This window comes from Bacillus rossius, chromosome 5, assembly GCF_032445375.1.
Source record: "Bacillus rossius redtenbacheri isolate Brsri chromosome 5, Brsri_v3, whole genome shotgun sequence".
Lineage (NCBI taxonomy): Eukaryota > Metazoa > Arthropoda > Insecta > Phasmatodea > Bacillidae > Bacillus > Bacillus rossius.
Window position 1 is genome coordinate 1,813,456 of NC_086333.1, and position 25,739 is coordinate 1,839,194.

General features: G+C 36.5%; 1 long non-coding RNA gene across 1 annotated transcript; it reads right to left on the minus strand.

Moving 5' to 3' along the window:
• Positions 1 to 366: 366 nt before the first annotated feature.
• LOC134531539 (uncharacterized) lies at positions 367 to 11,757 on the minus strand. The gene is made up of 3 exons (XR_010075025.1): positions 9,937 to 11,757; positions 6,983 to 7,694; positions 367 to 663 (listed from the first exon to the last, which is right to left on the minus strand). It is a non-coding gene; the product is annotated as an uncharacterized LOC134531539 (long non-coding RNA).
• Positions 11,758 to 25,739: the final 13,982 nt, after the last annotated feature.

Below are 25,739 nucleotides of genomic sequence, written 5' to 3' on the forward strand. Positions count from 1 at the left end.
GACCTCCAATGATTTTCCCTAACTCTTGAGTCTTGATCTTCTCTATACAGCAAATAGTCCCCACGAAGTAACTGGGTTGAAGGTCAGTTCACATGACCCACCCATAACCTCTTCTACTCTTCTTTTCTTCTGGGGGCAACCACAATGCCCACCAATCTCTCTCCATGGTGCCGAACCAGCTATCCCATGAGAGTAAACAACGTAGTCAATAGAAGCGCAGAGGGGAAACACCAATCTCTGGCTTGTCGAGTCATAAAACTGCTTTATCTTCTTCTTCTTCTTCTTCTGAGTAAAACATCTGATTAATCTTGCTACTATTCTTCCCAACAATAAAAAAAAAGTTCATCAGGTATCTTCATAAAAAACATTCTAACTAATAATTCTTCATTTTTCTTCTTCTTTATTTCTGTTAGTTGTAATAGAAGGCCATGTTAGGGAGGTTATAGGGAAAAAGAGTGGCCAATTCCCACCCCATCACCCACCTAGATCATGACTAATTAACTTTTAAATTTTCTATTTCAAACAAATTAAAAAAAAACCATTTTTATTCAAATTTTTAAATTATAGCTACTTTTCCTTCATAACCTCAAAAGCAAATCAATAATTCTAAATGAAATTGTGATTTACTGCATCCTTGTTCCATCCGATCTGTTTGTTTATAACCTTTCTTGTTAAGTATAAAATTTTCAAACATTACTAATTAAAAAAAAAATTAAATTCTGGTGTCCTTTGAGTTACAATTAACTTTACTATTTCTTAGCTTGAAATAATTTAAGTTTTCAGAACTATTTCATTGTCTAATTCACAACACCTAAAAATCAACTCAAAACAACAAATCATCAAAATCAATAAGATCATCTGACCTACCTATCAGTACTGTGAACTTGAACTGTTCGTACACATTTATAATAAGCTATTGTATTTAAATTCCAACCTAAATAAGGTTTAAAAAAAACTACTAATCCCTCTGTAAATTAAGAAAATTAACTTTAAAAATTAAACTTAAGGTATTAGTTCTTTTTGACAGCTACCACAACTCACTAGTTCCATTACATTACTATAACCTAAAAAGTTCTGTAAATAATGTTTATAACAAAAAAACTCCAGTTACTGTCTTCCATAAAAAAATAAAACTTTACATGACCTTATTAATCTCCACTTGTAAGTCCATGGCTGCCAGCTTTCTCTTCTCTTGAATCTTCAGTCTTGGCTCTTGTTTCAGTGATCTTGTATCTTGTCTCTCGAACTCTTGTCATCTTGTAAACTGGACTGCTGCTCAGCTCATCTTAAGGAATCTGTAACAGTTTCAAAAATACATGTTAATTTAAATTACATAATTCCTGTTCTTTGGTCCTAAAAAAAACAATTGTATTATTAGTACACATTACCCTGAAACAACATTATTATTCATTGTTTATTACTTAAAAAAAATGCTTTACCATAAAATCCTTTTTTGTTCTTTTCATTAGGCCTATTTATTTTCCTTCTTCTTAATTAAATTCTGCTTCAAATGTTAATCCTAACTTAAGACCTACCATATATTTATTATTCATTACCTACATTATTTATGTTACCCTAAAATTCCCATAAGTTTCTAATACTTCCTATCAAAGACATTCTCTCTAAAAAAAAATTTACTTGTGACTCTTAACTTAACAAACTTAAAAAAAACTTTTACACTAGACTTAACTTATTATTCATTCTTAGTTACTAAATTTCTATATGTAAACTTTAGTACTTACAAACAAAAACTGCCTATTTCTCTCTACCTCTTAATCTCTTTCAATTATTACAATAATAATGTTACCTTGCATCTTTAAACTTTCTTCTTTTCAATTAAATTAGACATCTCATAACAATAAAAATTCTGCCTATACTCTTCTTATGGGTGTACAAACCAACAACAAAATTTCAAATTCTCAAGTTTCCTTATATTTAAATTATGCAATGCACATAACCTCTGTGGTGCCTGTACCCTTTTAGGCCTACCACCTTCTTCTCATCATGACAACTACTATTCCTCGGGGTCTGTCTTCACTGTTCCAAATCAAATTTCTCAAAAAAATTAAAAACAAATTTATTATTTTAAGAAAACAAAAATTTACATTGAATTTACTATGGAGCCTGGAAATCTTAATGTCTCACAGCAGCTAACATGACTAAATCCCATGGAACCCCAGGTTTACATAACCTGTGCCCAAAAATTTAAGCATACCAGGCTTTCTCTGCACTGGTTTTACAGCATCACACACTATTTAGGGCCCCTGATCTGCCATCAGTCCCAAGGAGTTTTCCCACAACCCCTCTCTACACAAGCGCCTACCGCATTCCTCTCAATTGGCTATCGGTTTTACGGCATTCTTTTGGGATCCGACCATCAAGTTAGGGCTAATCGAACATTAAACCTCCATACTTCCAAACTAATGTAAATCAATTAAATTTTCTCTGTAAATTCTAAAAATCAAAAAAAATTATTCCAACATGCCAAAGAAACTTCCAAAAAAAATTCATAATCTTATCTTCAAACCATTAAAATAAAAATAAATAGATTACTCTGTTTTCTCCTTAATAACTGTAAACTGTCAACAAATATCATGTCGTAAATTTTAACTATGCTTACTGACTCTTAATCATAAAATCTCATTTGTCCTAATTAATAAACAACCGATTTCCTTAAAATCTCACTGTATCTCTCACACTCAAACTTCACTGGCTGAATATCTCAATAAATTCAAAAACAATTATCTAAACTCTTAAAGAAACTCCTCCCCAATTATTCAAATTACTTCACCTTATTTTATTTCATTACTTAAAACACCTTACTCAAAAAAAAATTAATTAATTATCTAGCTATCTTCCATTATTATTTATTTACCGAACAAAACTTTCTCATTAATTAATTTATTAAAATTCAATTTCACATTAGGCAAGTACACTAACTCTCTACAGCAATGTTTCTCATTTCCCTCCTTCCTAACTGAATCCAATCTTACTTAACCTCCAGGGAATTTACCTCACAAAATAACCAAAAATTTCACTGTAGTGCCTATCTGCTATAGGCCCACTACACAGGGGGCTCTAACCCCACCAACAAACTTCATTGAAATGGTACCCTATCCCATACAGGATAGCCACTTCGGTACTACCATGGGGAACTCCTGCCCCAAACTACTCACAACTCTCAGGATTCTCCTGACCCTTAATTCCGTAGTCAGCCCATCTCCTATGGTCTGCGCTACAATTCCCTTTCTTCCCAGGGACACAACGCCTCACCTTAGGGTCCCTCGCCCTAATGAAAACATTAATTTTGTCTCTCTGTTCTTTTGGAGTAAATTCCCTCTACACACAAAATCTAGCCTTCCCAGTTTTCTCAATGCTTATCGATTTTATAGTGTACCTCCTTAATAATGTTTACAAATCCCAAAAAAATATTTTTAAAACCGAGGTAGAATTTAACTAACAAAACATAAACAACTTACAACGAAACACTTCTAGCCTATACATCATACACTTCTTAAAATAAATTACTTACATACTGAAAGTTCCTCTTCTCCTAAAACACACTTAAATTTAAATTTATTTAACCAATAGTCTATTTTCTTATCGCTAAGTTACCGTACAGCTGATCAAAACAAGGTCACGGCCTGTCCACGTCTCCGTATGAGCCCGTGACGTCACCGAATTCCATCAGGTGCGCCAACCCTCGCTTGCGGTTCCTCCGTTCTCCGCTAGGTCTCAGCACCTCCCCGTCACGTGTTCATTCTGCCACGTCCACTGACGTGTCGTTCTGAAACAACTCTCAACATTTTTCTAATTAAAACAAAACATCACTATAAATTCTATAACTCTCTTTTACATAAACTCTCGTTTTCTCTTTAATTCCTTTCTAACGTTTATCCTTCCCTCGACTGATTTAATTCGTACGTCTCGTCTCCTACGCGCACGACAACAAAACAAACTTCACTTGAAAATAATTCCTATTTACGACAAAAAATTTTTATTTTAAATTATAATTCTCTTAACCTACAATCTTAAAATTAATTTCAATTAAATTAAACCACTTGCATTATCTCTATTAATCATTTAAATTATAACGTATTCTCCTCACGTAATAATCCCCGATATAAATCTACAATAAATTCAACGACTTAAAACAACTTATCACTATAAACTTTATCCTTACAAGTATCCTCAAATAAACATCTGTTACGTCAAAAAAAAAATCTCAAAGACTTCCTCCACTATAGACTAAAATTCCGTAATCCTCTCCTCAAGTAAACTCTTAATAACCTGCTATCAGAAGCTGAAACTAACTTAATAATAAACATAAAAATCTACCTCTCTCTCTCTCCAGAAATAGAACCTACCCGGCGCCTCCACCATTTCTGTCACGTGCACCTTCAGAGGGGGGGGCGAGAATCGTAGCTCTTTACATAGAAACAACTCGCTTGGCATCAACTAGTCTTAACTTCATAAAATACCACCTTCAGAGGGGGGGGGGGGGCGAGAATCGTAGCTCTTTACATAGAAACAACTCGCTTGGCATCAACTAGTCTTAACTTCATAAAATACTTTACTGTACCTAGGATCATAGGTTCGTCATCCCGTACAGGATGTCTGGTGAGAGCTGAACTAAGGAGATTTTGCAAAATAACATAATACTTAATTAAAATTATTTTATTCTTAAAGTCAAATACTCAACATCATTTTAAAGAACATTTAAATAGCGGGATTACAATTTAAAACAATAATCTCTTTACTTCCTTAACGATTGAACGACCTTACAAGAGAGAGAATGAGAGAACTTCACTAAACACTTCCCTAGTCCTTCCGAATACCTCAAATCATAATTAATACTTAAAATTAAAACAAAGATAAGTCCATACTCACATTTTCCGAAAAGCCTTTCTTGATCGATTACTTTAAAAAAAATAACGTAGGGGCCTCTCCTGCCCTTGAAATCCCGAACGAACATTACATTTTAAAAACTATGACGCGTGACCCCTGACGAGGGCCATAGCCTCCGCCCGAAAGCTTGAATTCCTACATCACGAACGAACTAACAACTCGTGACCACAGGTGAGACGCATAGCCTCCGCCTGAGTGAGCCTGAATTCCTACATCACGAACGAACTAACAACTCGTGACCACAGGTGAGACGCATAGCCTCCGCCTGAGTGAGCCCCGAGTCACCACTCACTTGCGCTTAAATTCGCGCGCCCTGCCGCGCCTACCATAACAAAAGCTCGTTATTGAAGTCAAATTTACTAAACAACTAACTAGAACATCTGGGAAGACTACCCCCCCTCTACCCCAATGTGCAGGCCACACCGCGCGGCTTGTTACGACAGCGCGCCCCAGTAACTGCGGCCCGTGGCTGCGCCAGCGCGCGGCCAAACAAACAAACAAAATTCTGCAAGCCCGCAGCGCGCCATGCCGGACCCGTGCCCCAATTACATGGTCACGCCACTTGCGCTGACGAGTGAACAGAGCAGCCAGCCCAGAGTCCCGTCAGTAAAGTCCCTAAATTTGATTTCAACAACCCTGCAAAATTTCAACCCGCGACATAACCCTCCCCTCACAGAGCTCGAGCCCCATCGAGCTACCTCAAAATTACAAATTGTCTTTTTCCATTAAACCATAACTATAAATTCCTCATTTCACAAAAATAATAATTTTCTTAGTTCCTTGCTGTCTGAACATACATCTAAATTCTGCATAAGATTTATTTTAAAACAACAAGTATTCATAAAATTAAATGTAAAACTTTTATCTGGTTTGTTCTCACAGGAACCTTCAGAGGCTCGAGTTCTCAATTCTAAAAAAATTGTTCTGTTAGTGAAGCTTTCTTTACAAATTAAATTACTGTTCTTAGTTTCTCAGTATTCGTTAAACAATGTGCAAATTCTTGATAATTATTATTATTTTTTTTTTTTCGGTTTCCGTTTATTACCATACTTCTTTCGTTCTTCAAAAAAAATTAAGTGTCCTTACAGTGTTTCAATTAATTAAACTCTTATCTCGTGAAGGTTGGTGCAACTCCTCGAAGTCAGTGTTGTCGAGAAGAGTAGCTCCCTGGGCTGGCCATCAGCAAACACCACTCAACTCCAACAGCTACTGGACTGGCTTCCAGGGCAGCTCACAACTTCTCCCCACATCTGCTTCGGAGTTGTGCCATCCTCATCACGAACAGATTACAATTCTGAAACATCATCAACAGGCATTACCATCACGCCTGACAAATACAAAACTAACTACTAAACTGCAATCGATGGGCAAGGATGCAAACACACAAAAAAATAAAATTAATTAATTCAACTGCTAACATAAAGTATCCCACCCTTAGCATAATCTAATCAGGCAAATAATTTGATAGGAAAAACTTAAGGAAGGGAAACATGACCTCCAATGATTTTCCCTAACTCTTGAGTCTTGATCTTCTCTATACAGCAAATAGTCCCCACGAAGTAACTGGGTTGAAGGTCAGTTCACATGACCCACCCATAACCTCTTCTACTCTTCTTTTCTTCTGGGGGCAACCACAATGCCCACCAATCTCTCTCCATGGTGCCGAACCAGCTATCCCATGAGAGTAAACAACGTAGTCAATAGGAGCGCAGAGGGGAAACACCAATCTCTGGCTTGTCGAGTCATAAAACTGCTTTATCTTCTTCTTCTTCTGAGTAAAAATATCTGACTAACCTTGCTTCTATTCTTCCAAACAGTAAAAGTTCATCAGGTATCTTCATGAAAGAAACATTCTAACTAATAATTCTTCATTTTTCTTCTTCTTTATTTCTGTTAGTTGTAATAGAAGGCCATGTTAGGGAGGTTATAGGGAAAAAGAGTGGCCAATTCCCACCCCATCACCCACCTAGATCATGACTAATTAACTTTTAAACTTTCTATTTCAAACAAATTAAAAAAAAAAACATTTTTTTTTATTCAAACTTTTAAACTATAATTACTTTTACTTCATAACCTCAAAAGCTAATCAATAATTCTAAATGAAATTGTGATTTACTGCATCCTTGTTCCATCCGATCTGTTTGTTTATAACCTTTCTTGTAAAGTATAAAATTTTCAAACATTACTAATTCAAAAAAAAATTAAATTCTGGTGTCCTTTGAGTTACAATTAACTTTACTATTTCTTAGCTTGAAATAATTTAAGTTTTCAGAACTATTTCATTGTCTAATTCACAACACTTAAAAATCAACTCAAAACAACAAATCATCAAAATCAATAAGATCATCTGACCTACCTATCAGTACTGTGAACTTGAACTGTTCGTACACATTTATAATAAGCTATTGTATTTAAATTCCAACCTAAATAAGGTTTAAAAAAAACTACTAATCCCTCTGTAAATTAAGAAAATTAACTTTAAAAATTAAACTTAAGGTATTAGTTCTTTTTGACAGCTACCACAACTCACTAGTTCCATTACATTACTATAACCTAAAAAGTTCTGTAAATAATGTTTATAACAAAAAAAAACTCCAGTTATTGTCTTCCATAAAAAAATAAAACTTTACATAACCTTATTAATCTCCACTTGTAAGTCCATGGCTGCCAGCTTTCTCTTCTCTTGAATCTTCAGTCTTGGCTCTTGTTTCAGTGATCTTGTATCTTGTCTCTCGAACTCTTGTCATCTTGTAAACTGGACTGCTGCTCAGCTCATCTTAAGGAATCTGTAACAGTTTCAAAAATACATGTTAATTTAAATTACATAATTCCTGTTCTTTGGTCCTAAAAAAAAAATTGTATTATTAGTACACATTACCCTGAAACAACATTATTATTCATTGTTTATTACTTAAAAAAAATGCTTTACCATAAAATCCTTTTTTGTTCTTTTCATTAGGCCTATTTATTTTCCTTCTTCTTAATTAAATTCTGCTTCAAATGTTAATCCTAACTTAAGACCTACCATCTATTTATTATTCATTACCTACATTATTTATGTTACCCTAAAATTCCCATAAGTTTCTAATACTTCCTATCAAAGACATTCTCTCTAAAAAAAAATTTACTTGTGACTCTTAACTTAACAAACTTAAAAAAAACTTTTACACTAGACTTAACTTATTATTCATTCTTAGTTACTAAATTTCTATATGTAAACTTTAGTACTTACAAACAAAAACTGCCTATTTCTCTCTACCTCTTAATCTCTTTCAATTATTACAATAATAATGTTACCTTGCATCTTTAAACTTTCTTCTTTTCAATTAAATTAGACATCTCATAACAATAAAAATTCTGCCTATACTCTTCTTATGGGTGTACAAACCAACAACAAAATTTCAAATTCTCAAGTTTCCTTATATTTAAATTATGCAATGCACATAACCTCTGTGGTGCCTGTACCCTTTTAGGCCTACCACCTTCTCCTCTCACAGCATGACAACTCTTATTCCTCGGGGTCTGTATTCACTGTTACAAATCAAATATCTCAAAAAAATTAAAAACAAATTTATTATTTTAAGAAAACAAAAATTTACATTGAATTTACTATGGAGCCTGGAAATCTTAATGTCTCACAGCAGCTAACATGACTAAATCCCATGGAACCCCAGGTTTACATAACCTGTGCCCAAAAATTTAAGCATACCAGGCTTTCTCTGCACTGGTTTTACAGCATCACACACTATTTAGGGCCCCTGATCTGCCATCAGTCCCAAGGAGTTTTCCCACAACCCCTCTCTACACAAGCGCCTACCGCATTCCTCTCAATTGGCTATCGGTTTTACGGCATTCTTTTGGGATCCGACCATCAAGTTAGGGCTAATCAAACACTAAACCTCCATACTTCCAAACTAATGTAAATCAATTAAATTTTCTCTGTAATTTCTTAAAATCCAAATAAAAATTATTCAAACATGCCCAAGAAACTTTCAAAAAAAAATTCATAATCTTATCTTCAAACCCTTAAAATAAAAATAAATAGATTACTCTGTTTTCTCCTTAATAACTGTAAACTGTCAACAAATATTATGTCGTAAATTTAACTATGCTTACTGACTCTAAATCATAAAATCTCATTCGTCCTAATTAATAAACAACCAATTTCCTTGAAATCTCACTGTATCTCTCATACTCAAACTCCACTGGCTGAATATCTCAATAAATTCAAAAACAATTATCTAAACTCTTAAAGAAACTCCTCCCCAATTATTCAAATTACTTCACCTTATTTTATTTCATTACTTAAAACACCTTACTCAAAAAAAATTAATTAATTATCTAGCTATCTTCCATTATTATTTATTTACCGAACAAAACTTTCTCCTAAATTAATTTAGTAACATTCAATTTCACATTAGGCAAGTACACTAACTCTCTACAGCAATGTTTCTCATTTCCCTCCTTCCTAACTGAATCCAATCTTACTTAACCTCCAGGGAATTTACCTCACAAAATAACCAAAAATTTCACTGTAGTGCCTATCTGCTATAGGCCCACTACACAGGGGGCTCTAACCCCACCAACAAACTTCATTGAAATGGTACCCTATCCCATACAGGATAGCCACTTCGGTACTACCATGGGGAACTCCTGCCCCAAACTACTCACAACTCTCAGGATTCTCCTGACCCTTAATTCCGTAGTCAGCCCATCTCCTATGGTCTGCGCTACAATTCCCTTTCTTCCCAGGGACACAACGCCTCACCTTAGGGTCCCTCGCCCTAATGAAAACATTAATTTTGTCTCTCTGTTCTTTTGGAGTAAATTCCCTCTACACACAAAATCTAGCCTTCCCAGTTTTCTCAATGCTTATCGATTTTATAGTGTACCTCCTTAATAATGTTTACAAATCCCAAAAAAATATTTTTAAAACCGAGGTAGAATTTAACTAACAAAAACATAAACAACTTACAACGAAACACTTCTAGCCTATACATCATACACTTCTTAAATTAAATTACTTACATACTGAAAGTTCCTCTTCTCCTAAAACACACTTAAATTTAAATGTATTTAACCAATAGTCTATTTTCTTATCGCTAAGTTACCGTACAGCTGATCAAAACAAGGTCACGGCCGTCCACGTCTCCGTATGAGCCCGTGACGTCACCGAATTCCATCAGGTGCGCCAACCCTCGCTTGCGGTTCCTCCGTTCTCCGCTAGGTCTCAGCACCTCCCCGTCACGTGTTCATTCTGCCACGTCCACTGACGTGTCGTTCTGAAACAACTCTCAACATTTTTCTAATTAAAACAAAACATCACTATAAATTCTATAACTCTCTTTTACATAAACTCTCGTTTTCTCTTTAATTCCTTTCTAACGTTTATCCTTCCCTCGACTGATTTAATTCGTACGTCTCGTCTCCTACGCGCACGAAAACAAAACAAACTTCTCTTGAAAATAATTCCTATTTACGACAAAAAACTTTATTTTAAATTTTAACTCTCTTAACCTACAATCTTAAAATGAACTTCAATTAAATTAAACCACTTGCATTATCTCTAATAAGCATTTAACTTATAACGTATTCTCCTCACGTAATAATCCCCGATATAAATCTACAATAAATTCAACGACTTAAAACAACTTATCACTATAAACTTTATCCTTACAAGTATCCTCAAATAAACATCTGTTACGTCAAAAAAAAAAAATCTCAAAGACTTCCTCCTCTTAGATTAAATTCCGTAATCCTCTCCTCAAGTAAACTCTTAATAACCTGCTATCAGAAGCTGAAACTAACTTAATAATAAACATAAAAATCTACCTCTCTCTCTCTCCAGAAATAGAACCTATCCGGCGAACTCTACCATTTCTGTCACGATCCACCTTCAGAGGGGGGGGGGGGGCGAGAATCGTAGCTCTTTACATAGAAACAACTCGCTTGGCATCAACTAGTCTTAACTTCATAAAATACTTTACTGTACCTAGGATCATAGGTTCGTCATCCCGTACAGGATGTCTGGTGAGAGCTGAACTAAGGAGATTTTGCAAAATAACATAATACTTAATTAAAATTATTTTATTCTTAAAGTCAAATACTCAACATCATTTTAAAGAACATTTAAATAGCGGGATTACAATTTAAAACAATAATCTCTTTACTTCCTTAACGATTGAACGACCTTACAAGAGAGAGAATGAGAGAACTTCACTAAACACTTCCCTAGTCCTTCCGAATACCTCAAATCATAATTAATACTTAAAATTAAAACAAAGATAAGTCCATACTCACATTTTCCGAAAAGCCTTTCTTGATCGATTACTTTAAAAAAAATAACGTAGGGGCCTCTCCTGCCCTTGAAATCCCGAACGAACATTACATTTTAAAAACTATGACGCGTGACCCCTGACGAGGGCCATAGCCTCCGCCCGAAAGCTTGAATTCCTACATCACGAACGAACTAACAACTCGTGACCACAGGTGAGACGCATAGCCTCCGCCTGAGTGAGCCCCGAGTCACCACTCACTTGCGCTTAAATTCGCGCGCCCTGCCGCGCCTACCATAACAAAAGCTCGTTATTGAAGTCAAATTTACTAAACAACTAACTAGAACATCTGGGAAGACTACCCCCCCTCTACCCCAATGTGCAGGCCACACCGCGCGGCTTGTTACGACAGCGCGCCCCAGTAACTGCGGCCCGTGGCTGCGCCAGCGCGCGGCCAAACAAACAAACAAAATTCTGCAAGCCCGCAGCGCGCCGCGCCGGCCCCGTGCCCCAATTACATGGTCACGCCACTTGCGCTGACGAGTGAACAGAGCAGCCAGCCCAGAGTCCCGTCAGTAATTTCTTGTCACGATCCACCTTCAGAGGGGGGGGCGAGAATCGTAGCTCTTTACATAGAAACAACTCGCTTGGCATCAACTAGTCTTAACTTCATAAAATACTTTACTGTACCTAGGATCATAGGTTCGTCATCCCGTACAGGATGTCTGGTGAGAGCTGAACTAAGGAGATTTTGCAAAATAACATAATACTTAATTAAAATTATTTTATTCTTAAAGTCAAATACTCAACATCATTTTAAAGAACATTTAAATAGCGGGATTACAATTTAAAACAATAATCTCTTTACTTCCTTAACGATTGAACGACCTTACAAGAGAGAGAATGAGAGAACTTCACTAAACACTTCCCTAGTCCTTCCGAATACCTCAAATCATAATTAATACTTAAAATTAAAACAAAGATAAGTCCATACTCACATTTTCCGAAAAGCCTTTCTTGATCGATTACTTTAAAAAAATAACGTAGGGGCCTCTCCTGCCCTTGAAATCCCGAACGAACATTACATTTTAAAAACTATGACGCGTGACCCCTGACGAGGGCCATAGCCTCCGCCCGAAAGCTTGACGACTACATTATGACCTAACTTAAATTAAACGACTCGTGGCCTCTGGCGTCGACCATTGCCTCCGCCCGAAAGCTTGAAGATGACTACATTATGACCTAACTTAAATTAAACGACTCGTGGCCTCTGGCGTCGGCCATAGCTTCCGCCCGAAAGCTTGAATTCCTACATCACGAACGAACTAACAACTCGTGACCACAGGTGAGACGCATAGCCTCCGCCTGAGTGAGCCTGAATTCCTACATCACGAACGAACTAACAACTCGTGACCACAGGTGAGACGCATAGCCTCCGCCTGAGTGAGCCTGAATTCCTACATCACGAACGAACTAACAACTCGTGACCACAGGTGAGACGCATAGCCTCCGCCTGAGTGAGCCTGAATTCCTACATGTTGTATTTAATATATAATTTTTTAAATACAGAAAAGTATATTATCTTGTTTTTCTTTTAATATTTTGAAAAGCTTGTAACATATTTTAACATATTTCTTTCTAACCAGGTCTCTTGTAAAAACAGTCTTGGTTATTTCTGCAAGGCAACAGTGGCACAGTGTTGAGTTGAACCTCAGACTCATCTGTGTACACTATCCCTCACTTAGCACGACTATGCATCCCTAAAAATGTTTGTTATACAGTAGAACCCCGATTATCCGTGTTAATGAAGGGGACGAGTGAGTCGGATAATCGAAAATTGCGGTTAGCCGAGTCATGCTTGCCTCAAAGGTCATTAGCCCACAGACAGCCATCTGTGGACATTCGGAGATTACATATATACACATGCTTTGTGTGCGTGTGCGTTGTTGACATAGAAGCGGACTGCTTAGTGCTGGGCAGCAGTGGTTTTTAAGTCTTTCGTGTGCGGAGACGTGGGCACGCGAGTCGTTGTTGCACCGAGGTGTGTGGCTAGCCGCCCGCCAGTCCGAGGGCCCAAGACAGCTGATAGCTGCCAAGGTCACGCATTCTTTTCATCGCGCGTAAGCGACGCTGCCACACTTAGCTCATTGGGCTGGTTATTGTTTTACAGAACGACTGCCTTCAAAATTCTTTTCGAGATAAGATTTTTCATACCAGTGCATTGAGACTTGATTTGATGGTTTTGAAACGGTGTCTCTGTCTCGTATAATTCACGGTGTTTTTATCTCCCTTTATTTATATGAATTTAAAATGTTAGATTTTTTATTTTTAGCTTGCTGAACGTGGAATTAGTGCAAAAACGGCCTAGACTTAGTGTTGCAGATGGGTCGGAAATCTTATAACGACCACCTCTTTATAACGACCCTAATCTCGGGAACCGTGAGGGGTCGTTATATCTATTCTCCGTTCACTCTTAGCTGAGTTTTGAAATAAACAAACACCGTCGTATCACTGTGCCGCGTCAGCAAGTGATAGGCTGAATTTATCTTGCGTGCCAAGCACTAGTTGCAACACACACCCTTCAGTACAGTCGGTGCTAATAAAATAACGGAGAAGTAATATAACAGGAAAATGGTTTTTCTGTCAAACCTAGTTTTTTTAAAAAAAATTACGTCTGCTGTGATAAAATTACGCCACTTAATGCTACACCCTCCGACATTTTCTGTTGAAACCATTCAAACAAACAAGTGTCCAAGCTGCTAAATGTGGATTCGTTCATCGTCTTGCGTTTATTTAACCCACTTGAAGTGTCAGCCTGTGAAGCAAACTGAAGGATTTTTTAGCGATTTTTTTATGATGTCGCGCACTGTTGTGTTACCGACATTAAACTCAGTCGCAAGTTTGCAATCGTTTCTCCACTCTGAAATCTTTCTATAATTTTTGTTTTGCTGTCGATGGACAGTACCAATCGCTTTCTTTTCTGTTCATTTGATGACATTATGAAATGTTGCGCTCAACACTTCCGCACAACACAACGGTATAATCCGTCGGAATGCAGATCACTGTTACAATACATAAAATTATCACCACCTTGACGCTTCAACAACGTACACTAATGGAATGGACTGTCTCCATGCGCCGGGTAATCTCTGAGGCACGGCGCCGTGCTGCGCGCGGGAGTGTACAGTCCGGTCATGCGGACGTGGAATCGCGCACCAGTGTATAATCTATTCACGTAACATGGAACACAAAAATATTATGTACATACGTATGTATGTACTAGTATTTTTTTTTTTTTAACTTTCTGTGTATATAAACATAACTGAGTCAAAGTACTTTGACCAACATACATTTTGCAAAGTATTTTAACATTTACATCCAATTTGAATCATTGGTTATATGTAACTAAAAAATTGGACTTGATTGACATAAATCGCGGTTAATCCGCGAATCGGATGATCGAGTCGTGGATAATCGGGGTTCTACTGTATTTGAAATTGCGTATTCTGAAGTATTAGTCTCCATAAAATAAGCCTAAATTATTTGATGTTTTCCAAGATGTATAGGGAAATAATCTTTACACAACATAAATGCATAGAATAACACCTAGCAGAGAATACGTCAAATCATTTATCTTTTTAAGCCTACTACTGAATACTTTAGATGAAGAAAATATGACACAGAAAAACGGGAAAAGCAGATTCTGATTGTCCCTACAGCACAAACATAACAATAACATATGTACAATATTTAGACAAAACATAAAAAAACTTAAATATTTTCTGAACGGAAATTAATATTATCTTGCTTTTTCTCGAAAAACTTGTTCAATTTCATCTGCTTTGGTTTCTGTTCTGTCAAAAAAGTGTTGTAAACTTCAGATTCTTGTTTGATTCCTTTAATCACAGTGTTTTTTTTTTGTTCATCATCTGGATCATTTTAATCCAGGACAGAAAATGCTTCGTTAATCAGATAGAAAAATTTGGTGACATCTTTCTTATGCAGTTCTCTCTTAGGTTCGGCATTTTCTTCTTTATCTGGCACTAAACACTGTTCCTCATCAAGTTCAATTTTTTCTTCAGCTCTGAGTACCTGAGAATGAGAGACTAGCATTTGGTTCACATCATGCAATTTGAGTTCATCGTATCCTAAATGATGGCCCATGTCCATGATATCAACTATCACATGTCAGACGGTCTTCTTTCGATTCGAACCCCCAGAATTCTTCTGTGAAAGAAGGGCACATCTTTTTCCACAATCCTTGAAGGCAGGACATCGATAGGGGAAAGTAGGGTAATGGCGCTTACTTAAGGTGTTTTGTTGCGTAGAAAAATGTTTTGTAAATATGAACATTAAATACATACAGATACTGAAAGAACATTTATTTTGCTACAATAAAACATTATAAAAATTCTAAATACCACTAAAATATAGTGTGCATGGCTGCAAAATTGAAAACACTACCTTGAGCGGTATTACCCGACATGTGAGGGTAATTGCATGCTATTGCTAAGGCATTTAAAGTACTACAATGATTTAATTACCCAAAAAAACTTTTACACAGTCTTTTGCACTGCCTTTTTTTTTTTTTACTGAATTTTTGATTTATTCATCCTTAACATGGAATACCACAAAAAAAATATGCATCATTTACAAAATCTACTACCAAATGTAGCCTTTTTCACTGTCTTTATCACTGCATTGTTGATGTGCCCTGTCTTGATACGAACCAGCAAAACCAAAAATTTATTCAATTACAGTAGAACCTCGATGAAACGTTCCCATTTCATGCATTTTTCCAGTGTCATACGCCAATTAATTTTGGTCCCGCCGAAAGTACTATATTTACAATGGTTTACTTTCCTGGAACATACACTAATAAAATCATTAATTTCCCATTTAATACGTTTTTACAAAGCGGTAAAGTTCCAAAATTCACAAATGTTTTTTATATTCCTCCTTACAAACTACGTTTTAATGCTTTTATTTTGAAAAAATCTATTGTTTACCTTTGCAAACATAAAAAAATAACTTTATCGTTTATCGTTTAACTTTATCGCTATGGATAGTATCCTAAAGAATGTGCACTTCGTTAGTAGCATCTATGGCCAGCACCGAAGCGAGACTAGTGCCGCAAACTAGCAATGATTATGAAAATGGTGCACGCTCTTTACCAAGGCACGAATCTCATATTTTGGGCATTTATTAATCTTTGAACTGAACATACCCGTTTATTATGTTTTCTTACGATCGGATTGTTTTGTATTCTACGTATCTAAGGTTAAAATTTTATTGAAAATTGTTCTGTTGCATAAAGTTGTTTGTAAAAACGCTTTAATGGCAATGAAATCTAGTAGCAGGAAACGAAAACCGCTTAAAATTGAGCAAAATATTGACATCTTAAAAGTGTTGGATGCCCGTGTCGGTACACGTGTGTTGTTGTCAAATAAACTTGGTATGCCAGTGTCGACGATTAACACGATTGCGAAAATGTGAACGTCTATTGAAGACGTTGCACAAAGAACTGGGCAAATGGCAAAAATAATTATGGCCATCAAAACATCGCCATTTGAAGAACTAGACGATTTGGTGAAAGAATGGTTTATCAATGTACGCGCGGCAGGTCTTTCCACGGATGGTAAACTACTGCGAGAAAAAGCATTGCATGTAGCTTCCCACCTAGGTATCCAGAATTTCACTGCTTCAAACGGCTGGATTGATTGTTTTAAAAAAATGACATAACATTGTTTACAACACTGTGTGTGGGGAGAGTAGAAGTGTTGATCCTGACACTGTGGAACACTGGAAAGAAAAACTACCATCTCTTGTGAGTGAGTATGAACCCCGCAATATCTTCAATGCGGACGAAACTGGACTTTTTTTTTTTAATGTTTTGCCAAATAAAACCTTGAGCTTCCATGGTGAAAGTTGTCATGGTGGGAAGCTTAGTAAGCAACGGCTGACTGTTTTGCTGTTTACTAACTGTGAAGGTAGTGAGAAGTTACCGCCTGTTGTTGTTGTAGAAAGTTTGAAGCCAAGGTGTTTCAAAGGTGTGAAAACTTTTCCAACAAAATATCATGCTAACAAGAAAGCATGGATGACTAGGGAGTTATTTTCATTGCAGTTGCATGCTTTGGATGCAAATATGGGGGTACAAAATCGCAAGATTATTCTTTTCATCGACAACTGTGCAGCTCACACCGAGACTATTACTTTGAGAAACATTACAGTTTGTTTGTTCCCACCCAATTGTACAAGCGAACCGCAACCGCTAGACTTGGGAATAATTCAATGTTTCAAAGCTGAGTACAGGAGAAGGCTTTTTCAAAAGTCCCTCACCATGATTGAGTGTTCTTAAGATCCACGTTCACTGTCAATTGGTGTGTTAACTGCACTGCATTTTATTGCATTGGCTTGGTCTCAAGTTGACCCCAGTACCATCAGAAAAGGTTTTAAGACATCTTAACACTATCATCTCAGAAGGCTGCATATGAGCAAATCATGAAATGTGAAATGAGTTTAAATGTCTCTGGATCACAGTCTCTGTTTTGAAGCTCTTTCTCATCCGCCTTGCCCCACCTTACTACCTACGGGTAATGACCTTCCCAATATTCAAAATGCATACTTGCTGAACCACAGAGTAAAAAATCTTGAGGTTTGTAAAACACTACCTCTAGCTTCAGCAACTATTTTAACTCTAGTATAATTAATGTGGCTTAAAGCCTCTTCGTAAACTAGTCGCACTGCTACACAATTGAGGGTGTATACCATTTGTCCGAATGTCCACTTCCCCGAACAACCACTACTCCAAGCTCCTTTTGTTCAAAGGACCACTTGTCCGAGTGACCACTTGTCAGAGCGGACAACTCTCCGAGCTCTGAGGGACTGATGGTGTCTCCCACTCGCTCGACCTTGCTCCGCCCTGCCTCCTCCTTGACGCCCAATCCCAGCACTGCAGATAGGCCGCCAATCAGCAATAACAGTTACACACTGGAAGGTGGCTACCATCACTAAAACTGCTCGTACAATTACGTACATGAAGCAGGCATGACCCTAGTCGCCCGGAGAACGAACCCATCCTCGGGATGAGCACACTATCGACACGTTGCCGTTTAAGATAAAAATTTACATTTCAGTTTCAAAACGTGTCTTAACGCAAGCTTGTTTTTTTAAAAATATATTTTGAATGTATTTAAAGAAATTTGTTTCAATGTTGTAATTTAATTTTTATATTACATTTTTTTTATCTTACGACAGAGTAATGACTAATTAAGACAAATGCAAATTACATTCATGCCTTACCCAAGACTTGAATCCTTGTACCTCTCGCATTAAAAGCCGGTATGCATTCAACTACGTCACGTAGATCAGCAAGCTTATTATCAAGGTAATGTTTCTTATCTCACTGGGTCACAAACAGCGATGAAGATGATCTTAATAAATGATATATTCTTTTAGATCAGTTTTTTTCTAACAAAATACTTCCAGCTTCATGGTGCATTAACTAATTCTGTTTAAAAATGTCCGAAAGTAAACGAATGTTCACAATACTGACTATCGGTGATCAGAACCTTCTGACCTTTTAAGAGTTGCGTACTATTTTTACACTGCACATAGGCTTTTTTTAAAGTTTGATTTATTAATTCCGTAGTAAAGTGATACATATTTTATAAAAAATTTGATTTCTGTACACTTAAAACTATTTGCAAATTTTATGCCAAGTGAACACAAAATAATCTCTTTCGGTAAGTCTACAGGCGCAGGTATATTTCGAACTATTTCTTCTAGAACGTTGTGGAAGATTCTAAAAAATTTCGTAACATTTTGGGAATTTAATGTACATAACATCCTTATTTATGTTCTCCAATATTCCAAATTGATGGATTATATTTTTTTCAAACGAACTTCATGCTATGCCTACTAGTAGATAGTCATGAATAATTTTTACCTTCCGATACCACATTTTCTCCCTTGGCCAAGTATTTGTCATATAAAAATTTGTTTTCGATAAAGGTTTTAAGGTAGGGTAAGTGTCCCAAATACCGCCTATCATAACTATTCTTGTGTATCTCAGTCTCCTGGATTTTGAAATCAAGCTGGAAGCTACATGAATAACACTAGGAACTATCCTGATTTGGTTTTCAACCATTAAATCCCTTGGTATCTACACCATTTTAAATTAAATAGCAAAATTGCAAAAAGTGACAAAGATAATATCTCCAAAGATAGGTTCCTATTATCGCCTACCTCTGTTCCTATTACCGCCCACCAGGCGAAAGTAGTCACATATGTTTGAAACGAGTTGCTAATAGAGTACACATGCCTTTTTCTAAACATTTCAAAAATTTTCATGTGAATAAAGGAAAATTAAAAAAAAAAACTAGGTTAAACCATGGTTGCTACAGGACTAGAAAACCGGGAAAACCGTAAAATGTCAGGGAAATTAAAATGGTCAGGGAATTCCGGGAAATGTCAGGGAAAATTCTACGAAATCTGGAAATTTTAAAGTTGCGTATAATTCAAACAAAGCTTTGTTTTGATGCGCTCGTACCGCTACCGAACGACTCCGCTGAAAGGCTGCTGCTTAAGGCACACGGTAACTGCAACTTTTTTTTTACTTGGTCTACGATTCTCCGTTGCAATAGGTTGTTACAACCACCCACCATTACTTCGGCCAATCTAGGCACTCGTTAGTTCACTAGCGAACCCAGGCCTTCATTTGTTTGGTTTTGCTCCTTTTTAATTTGCCCTTGAGACTTTGTTTTATGTTCCATTCCTTGCAGTGAACTACAGAACGGACATGGCGTCGTTTATCTTTTGAAGGCAATTTTCACGTGGAATAAGGTGAGTACAAAGCTTATTACGTGAATTTAAAGGCGTTGTTTCAGGTGAAGTTAGTTTTTGATGCGATCATAAGAAAATAAAGTGCATTTTGATAAAGCAGCAATACCAATTCTCATTTTGAAAACTACCAAGCTGATACAAAAACACGTGGCTTTTGTGTGTGGTTATGTTTTTGTATTTTTTCTAATTTTTTTTAATTACTTTTTTTTCAACCGTTATAATCTGTGAGTTCAGTTGCGTGACACTTACATTGAGTATAAAAAAATATGCATAACTGAACATGTTTTCCCCAGAATCGTTAGTTAACATTGTAAGATTGTACATTGCATGTTGTAATGTACTATTGTAATTCTCTAAGTAGACCCGTTATATTGCTAGGTGTGAATTTGTAATAGTTTTTGTATTTGTGTAGTTATATTTTTTTAAGAATTCATAAACAATAATTTTTTAATCTAGCCTGAAAATATTAATAAGTACTTTTTTTTTTTTAGCATAGAGATGTCGAAGAAAACTATTTTTAAGGAGAATTGGCTCAAGGAACCACCGTTTCAGCATATCAAACCCTCTGCTAAAAACATAAATTCTGGGTACTGCTGTTTGTGCTACAAAAGTACTGAACTCAGCAATATGGGTCGAAGAGCTCTCATCAGCCATGTCGAAGGAAAAAAACACAAAGCTAAAGTATTAGTGAAGGATAGCAGCTATCCTATTCAAATGTTTACGACAAGTATTACTTCTTGGTGGCTTGCGGGAGGGGGGGGGGGGGATCCTCCCAACCTCAGCGTGGCACCTCGGCGCTTGTGTACAAGAACCTGACCAAAACTCTAGCGTTCCAAAGGTGATACAAGGAAAGTAGTTCTCCTTCAGATAGGAGATCTGCAGGGCTAGTGTGGTGACAAGCAAGCAAAAACAACGCGCTCTCAATAACGTTTTATTGAGAACAAGAATCCAGAAGTAACAATCATGGGGAGAGAGGGCACGGCCTCAAACCCAACTAAGGCACAAACCCGAAAACAACATTCCATTAAAACGCCAATACTTAATATATTCATACAAATTAAAGCCTTAACCAGATTACTATAATTCATAGCCCATAATGCACATAAAAACAGATAAATCACAAGTATCATGCCGGTTATTCGATAAGGCAAAATTGCCCGATTAATTTTAATGGCACAAGATACCATGAGTCAAACAGGGCATTTCCAGACACATGCCCCTGAGAGCATTTTTAATGTCATTAAATTCATACCCATTTACATCGACCTCGGTTATCACTCGCCACATGGCCGAGATCCATTAGTCTAAGGGTAAGGTGCGGCTGCCCCGAACACCGCCGAAAGTTCATACAACTTGTTTAAATGGGTGGAGCGAGATGAGTCAAAACTATGGTAGGTTAAACTTGATTACACTCCTTATACATGAGCGAGTACATTCACGCAAATACAGAACTTGCGAAGACAAAGCACATGACAAAAGCTATAAAAATACTGATCTGAAACCATCATGAAACAAGCAAGATTAAAGTTCGCCCGCGCAAGGGCATAAATAAGCTCATGAAAATAAATAGAACATCTCTACATTAGCCAAGTTAATTAGTACAAGTTAATTTAATTCTCTCTATTACACATTAAACACTATACACAACTCTATACACATTAAACCTAACCAAGAAGCACGATAAATACGACACCTCTCACATTCTCGTTCGGTCGTGAATCACTAACCTGACAAGAAACCTAGCTACAAAGAAAAATAATTATAGGTCAAAATGGGCGATCAAAAACGGAGCGAACAAGGCACTGGAAAAGCGGACACTGGCATGGTTGGCGGAAACAAGATTAAAATCATTAACCATTAAAATCGTAGAATGCCAAAATGAATTTTGAGGGGAAGGGCCGAGAGGAAATTTCATCACAAAGGCCAACAAGAAACGCTACGATACAGACGTGTTCAACTGACACACCTCCTACACTCCATCGCAATCAGTTGTTATCAGTTGCCAACCCTACCATTGTCCTGCCTCCGAGCAAACACTCAGGACCAAACCAGACAGAGAAGTGCCGTCAACCCCGCCGAACAGCTACAGCACTCTTCTGGAGGGAAGGCAAGAAGGGGAAAGAGGGGAGGAGCAAGGAGGGACGGAACAAAGGGGGGGAAAGGAGGGGAGGGCCGTCCAGCACGAACAGCGCTAGCTGTCCGCTGCACAGTGTTAATCTTAATATGTAGTTACTGATGGCAGTAGACATTGAAAGTAGTTACTTATTTGAACCTAGATAAATTAAAAAAGGGTTATTCTTTAGGAGAAAGACTTTTACATAAAATTAAAAAAAAAAATCCTTAAATTAATGCATTCACATGTTTCCTAATGTGTTTTCCAATCCTGCAAGAAGGCATTTTGATTTTTCAAGTAGTTTATCTACGTTATGAATACTGTAAAACAGTGATTTTGGTTAACCAACCATTGAAATGAATTTGTAAAAATTTTGATGAACTTAACCATATTACAAAGTCTTTGATACATAGTTAACCTAATCAAATATCAACATTATTCCTCTGTAGGTATCTTATTATGTATCTAACCTGACCTCACAAAAGCAATCAACTTGGAATATTTTATTAAACCATCCTTCAGCAATAGTAAAGGTAGTATTAATTCATTATGCCAGTAACATATATTTCATTAATTTATTCCAATAATTAGCTACTGTCAACATTTATTCTAATGGCTCTATTTGTATGTATATTGTGTTTTAAATTAAACAGCTTTAGTATTTCTATAACCATTGTAAATTAGTGTAAAACTATTTGATAATAATAATAATGTGAAGAACTTACTTTTCACCTTAAATTTTTTGTGTAAGACTTGATGGCATTAATTGCAATAAACTCTCCTTCAGCTATTGAGCTTATTGCTTAAATTAGGTATCAAAAATAAGTAAATAAAAGTTTTTTGTTCATTTATTTTTTATTTATATTTATAAATTTTAACCTATAATAAAGTCTGACAATGTCACAATTTTTATTTGTAATTAATGAGCCCAAATCATTACACAGCAGGGGTTTAGTAATGGTCTTTGTGTATTCAGCTATTGTTTCACATAAAAAAAAAAACTGGATTTATAAACCTACAGGTACTTTGAAAATTGATATGTTACAGGTGCCAACTTAAAAAAAATTAAATAAAATTCCGTAAATCGATTGAGTTCCTTTTTTTTTTGTTTTGTTTTGTTTTGTTTTGTTTCCTAGGCGCTCCCAGAGAATAAGAGTCAATTGGAAAATCTGAGCAATCCTGAGGTGGTAGAGTCGCCTACATCCTCTTCATTCAGCAGCAGTGCAGTTACTTCTGAGAGATATGGTCTCAACAAGTACCTATTGAGGGATGATGTCTCAAAGGCAGAAATATTGCTTGTCAAATGTGATAAACCACACATCAATGTCTGCTGCAGCAAAGGCTGTTCACATTTTTCCGAAAATGTTTCCTGACAGTAAAATTGCTGCACAAATGCAGTTAGGCCGGGCTAAAATGGCCTACACTATTGTTTTTGGTTTAGCACCGTACTTTCACACAGATATTCTTATGAATGACCTCAGTGTCAGTCAAAGTGGATGTTTTGTAATGTATTTCTATGGAAGTCTGAACAAGTGTGCACAGTTGCAACAAATGGATATTGCTGTCTGTTTCTGAAGCAATAAAAGTGTTGAAGTGTGTACTAACTACTTCAGCTCGGCCTTCCTTGGCCACACAACTTCTGCTGACATGTTAAGTGCTTTTCCAAAGGAGCTTTCAAGTTTGGATTTGAAACATTTGCTTCATGTTTCTATGGATGGGCCAAACGTTAATTTTAAATTCATTAAAGATTTACAGGCACATCTCCTGTCGCACAATGATGAAAATGATCCTACGATTCTTTCTATGGGCTCTTGTGGCCTGCATGTTATTAACAATGCATTCAAGAAGGCTGTAGGTGCCACTGAGTGAAGTTAATCCCTTTCTTGAGATCTATGTACAATGTCTTCAGAGATTTGCCTGCATGTAGGACTGATTACAAATTGCATTCCGGCTCATCCCTATTGCCCAAGAAATTTTGTTCTGTAAGGTGGTTGAACAATGCAGCAGTTACTGTGTTGTGTCTGAAAGTGTAAGTGATAAGCTCATGGGAGCTAAGTTAGCATTTTTTTCTCATGTTGCCAGAATTGTAGAGCCATTTTTGACGGAATGTCAAAGTAATGACCCAATGGCTCCATTTCTGTACACAGATCTAACAAATGTCATGGCAGAATTGATGTCAATGTTTGTAAAAGAGGAAGTTTTAAAGAAAGCCACTAGTGTAGACAAAATTGACTTAAGGAAAAAAGAAAACCTTGTTTTGCTTCAGTATGTGAAAGTGGGATATTCGGTGAAAGCTGAGCTACGAAAACTTGAACTCTCCAGTCTTGAAGTTATGCAATTCAAGAAAGAGTGTAGGGAAATGCTGACAGCAGTGTGCAGTAAATTACTGGAAAAATCTCCGATCAAGTATAAGTTGTGCAAGGGCATAAGCTTTTGTGACCCTTCGTTGCTCATGGCATTTCAGGATACCTGCATCAAGAGCCTTGGACTAACTCTTCAAATATTTCAAGATGGTAAGTGGTTGGCAGGCAGTGATTGTGATTTTATTGAAAGAGAGTTCAAGATGGTTGTGTCAAATCCAGACATTCAGAGCTTGATGAAAGAGTTCAAGAGGAAAGATTGTCTTGATCATTTTTGGCAGTCAGTTCTGACCAACAATGGAAGTTCACAATTGCTGTTATCTTTCATGCACAAAATTCTGATAGTCATGGGAATACATTTGTTGAAAGGGGGTTCTCTGTAAACAAGGAAATTGTTATTGAAAACCAGTTGCCTAGGTTGCTTATTGCTCAGCGGCAAGTATATGATGGTGTACAAGCAGTAGGTGGCCTGGAGCTAGTTGAAATCACAAAATAAAAATTGATATTGAAAGTTCGAAATGCAAGAGCATTGTACTCTGAGGCACTTGAGGAACATTAAAAAGAAAATGAAATGAAAAAGCAGGAAACTATTGAGAAGAAAAGTCTGTGTGATCATGTTCAAGAACTGAGAGAGAGAAAATGAAAATTCAGCTAGAGAAACAAAGAGAGACAGATGCAATAGATGAAGAGATACGTCAACTCAGCAATACAGTTTGAACCTGTTCTCACACGTAGTATTTATTATTGTCTAGGACTTCAAAGTTATTTGTATATTTTTCCTTGGTGGTGTTCCAGTGTAGACACTTGTGTATTTTTTTATTTTTTAACTAAGCAACCTTGTATATTTCATGACAATTATAGTGTATGTTAGCCCACTTTGTGCAACCTGATTTGTGCTGAACATGGCTTAAAAACAAAGAAAACACATAGATAAACTGAAATTGCTGTTTTCCATGTCTGATTTCACATCCTGAGATCTTATTGCAGTGTGTAAGAGTTTATATGTTTTATACGTAATTTGTATAATATAGTTTGTTAGCATAATTAGTTCTATATATAAAAAATTATCCTTAAGTATATGTGAATGACAGTTTCATGCAACTTATTTCAAAGATGAAATTCCAAAGATGTATTTTTGATTTTAGTGAAGGAGGTTAGTAATTCATCATGGATGTAATTTATGCTTTATGAGCTTACAATATGCAATTAACATAATTTTTGGTGATATTGTCTTCAAAA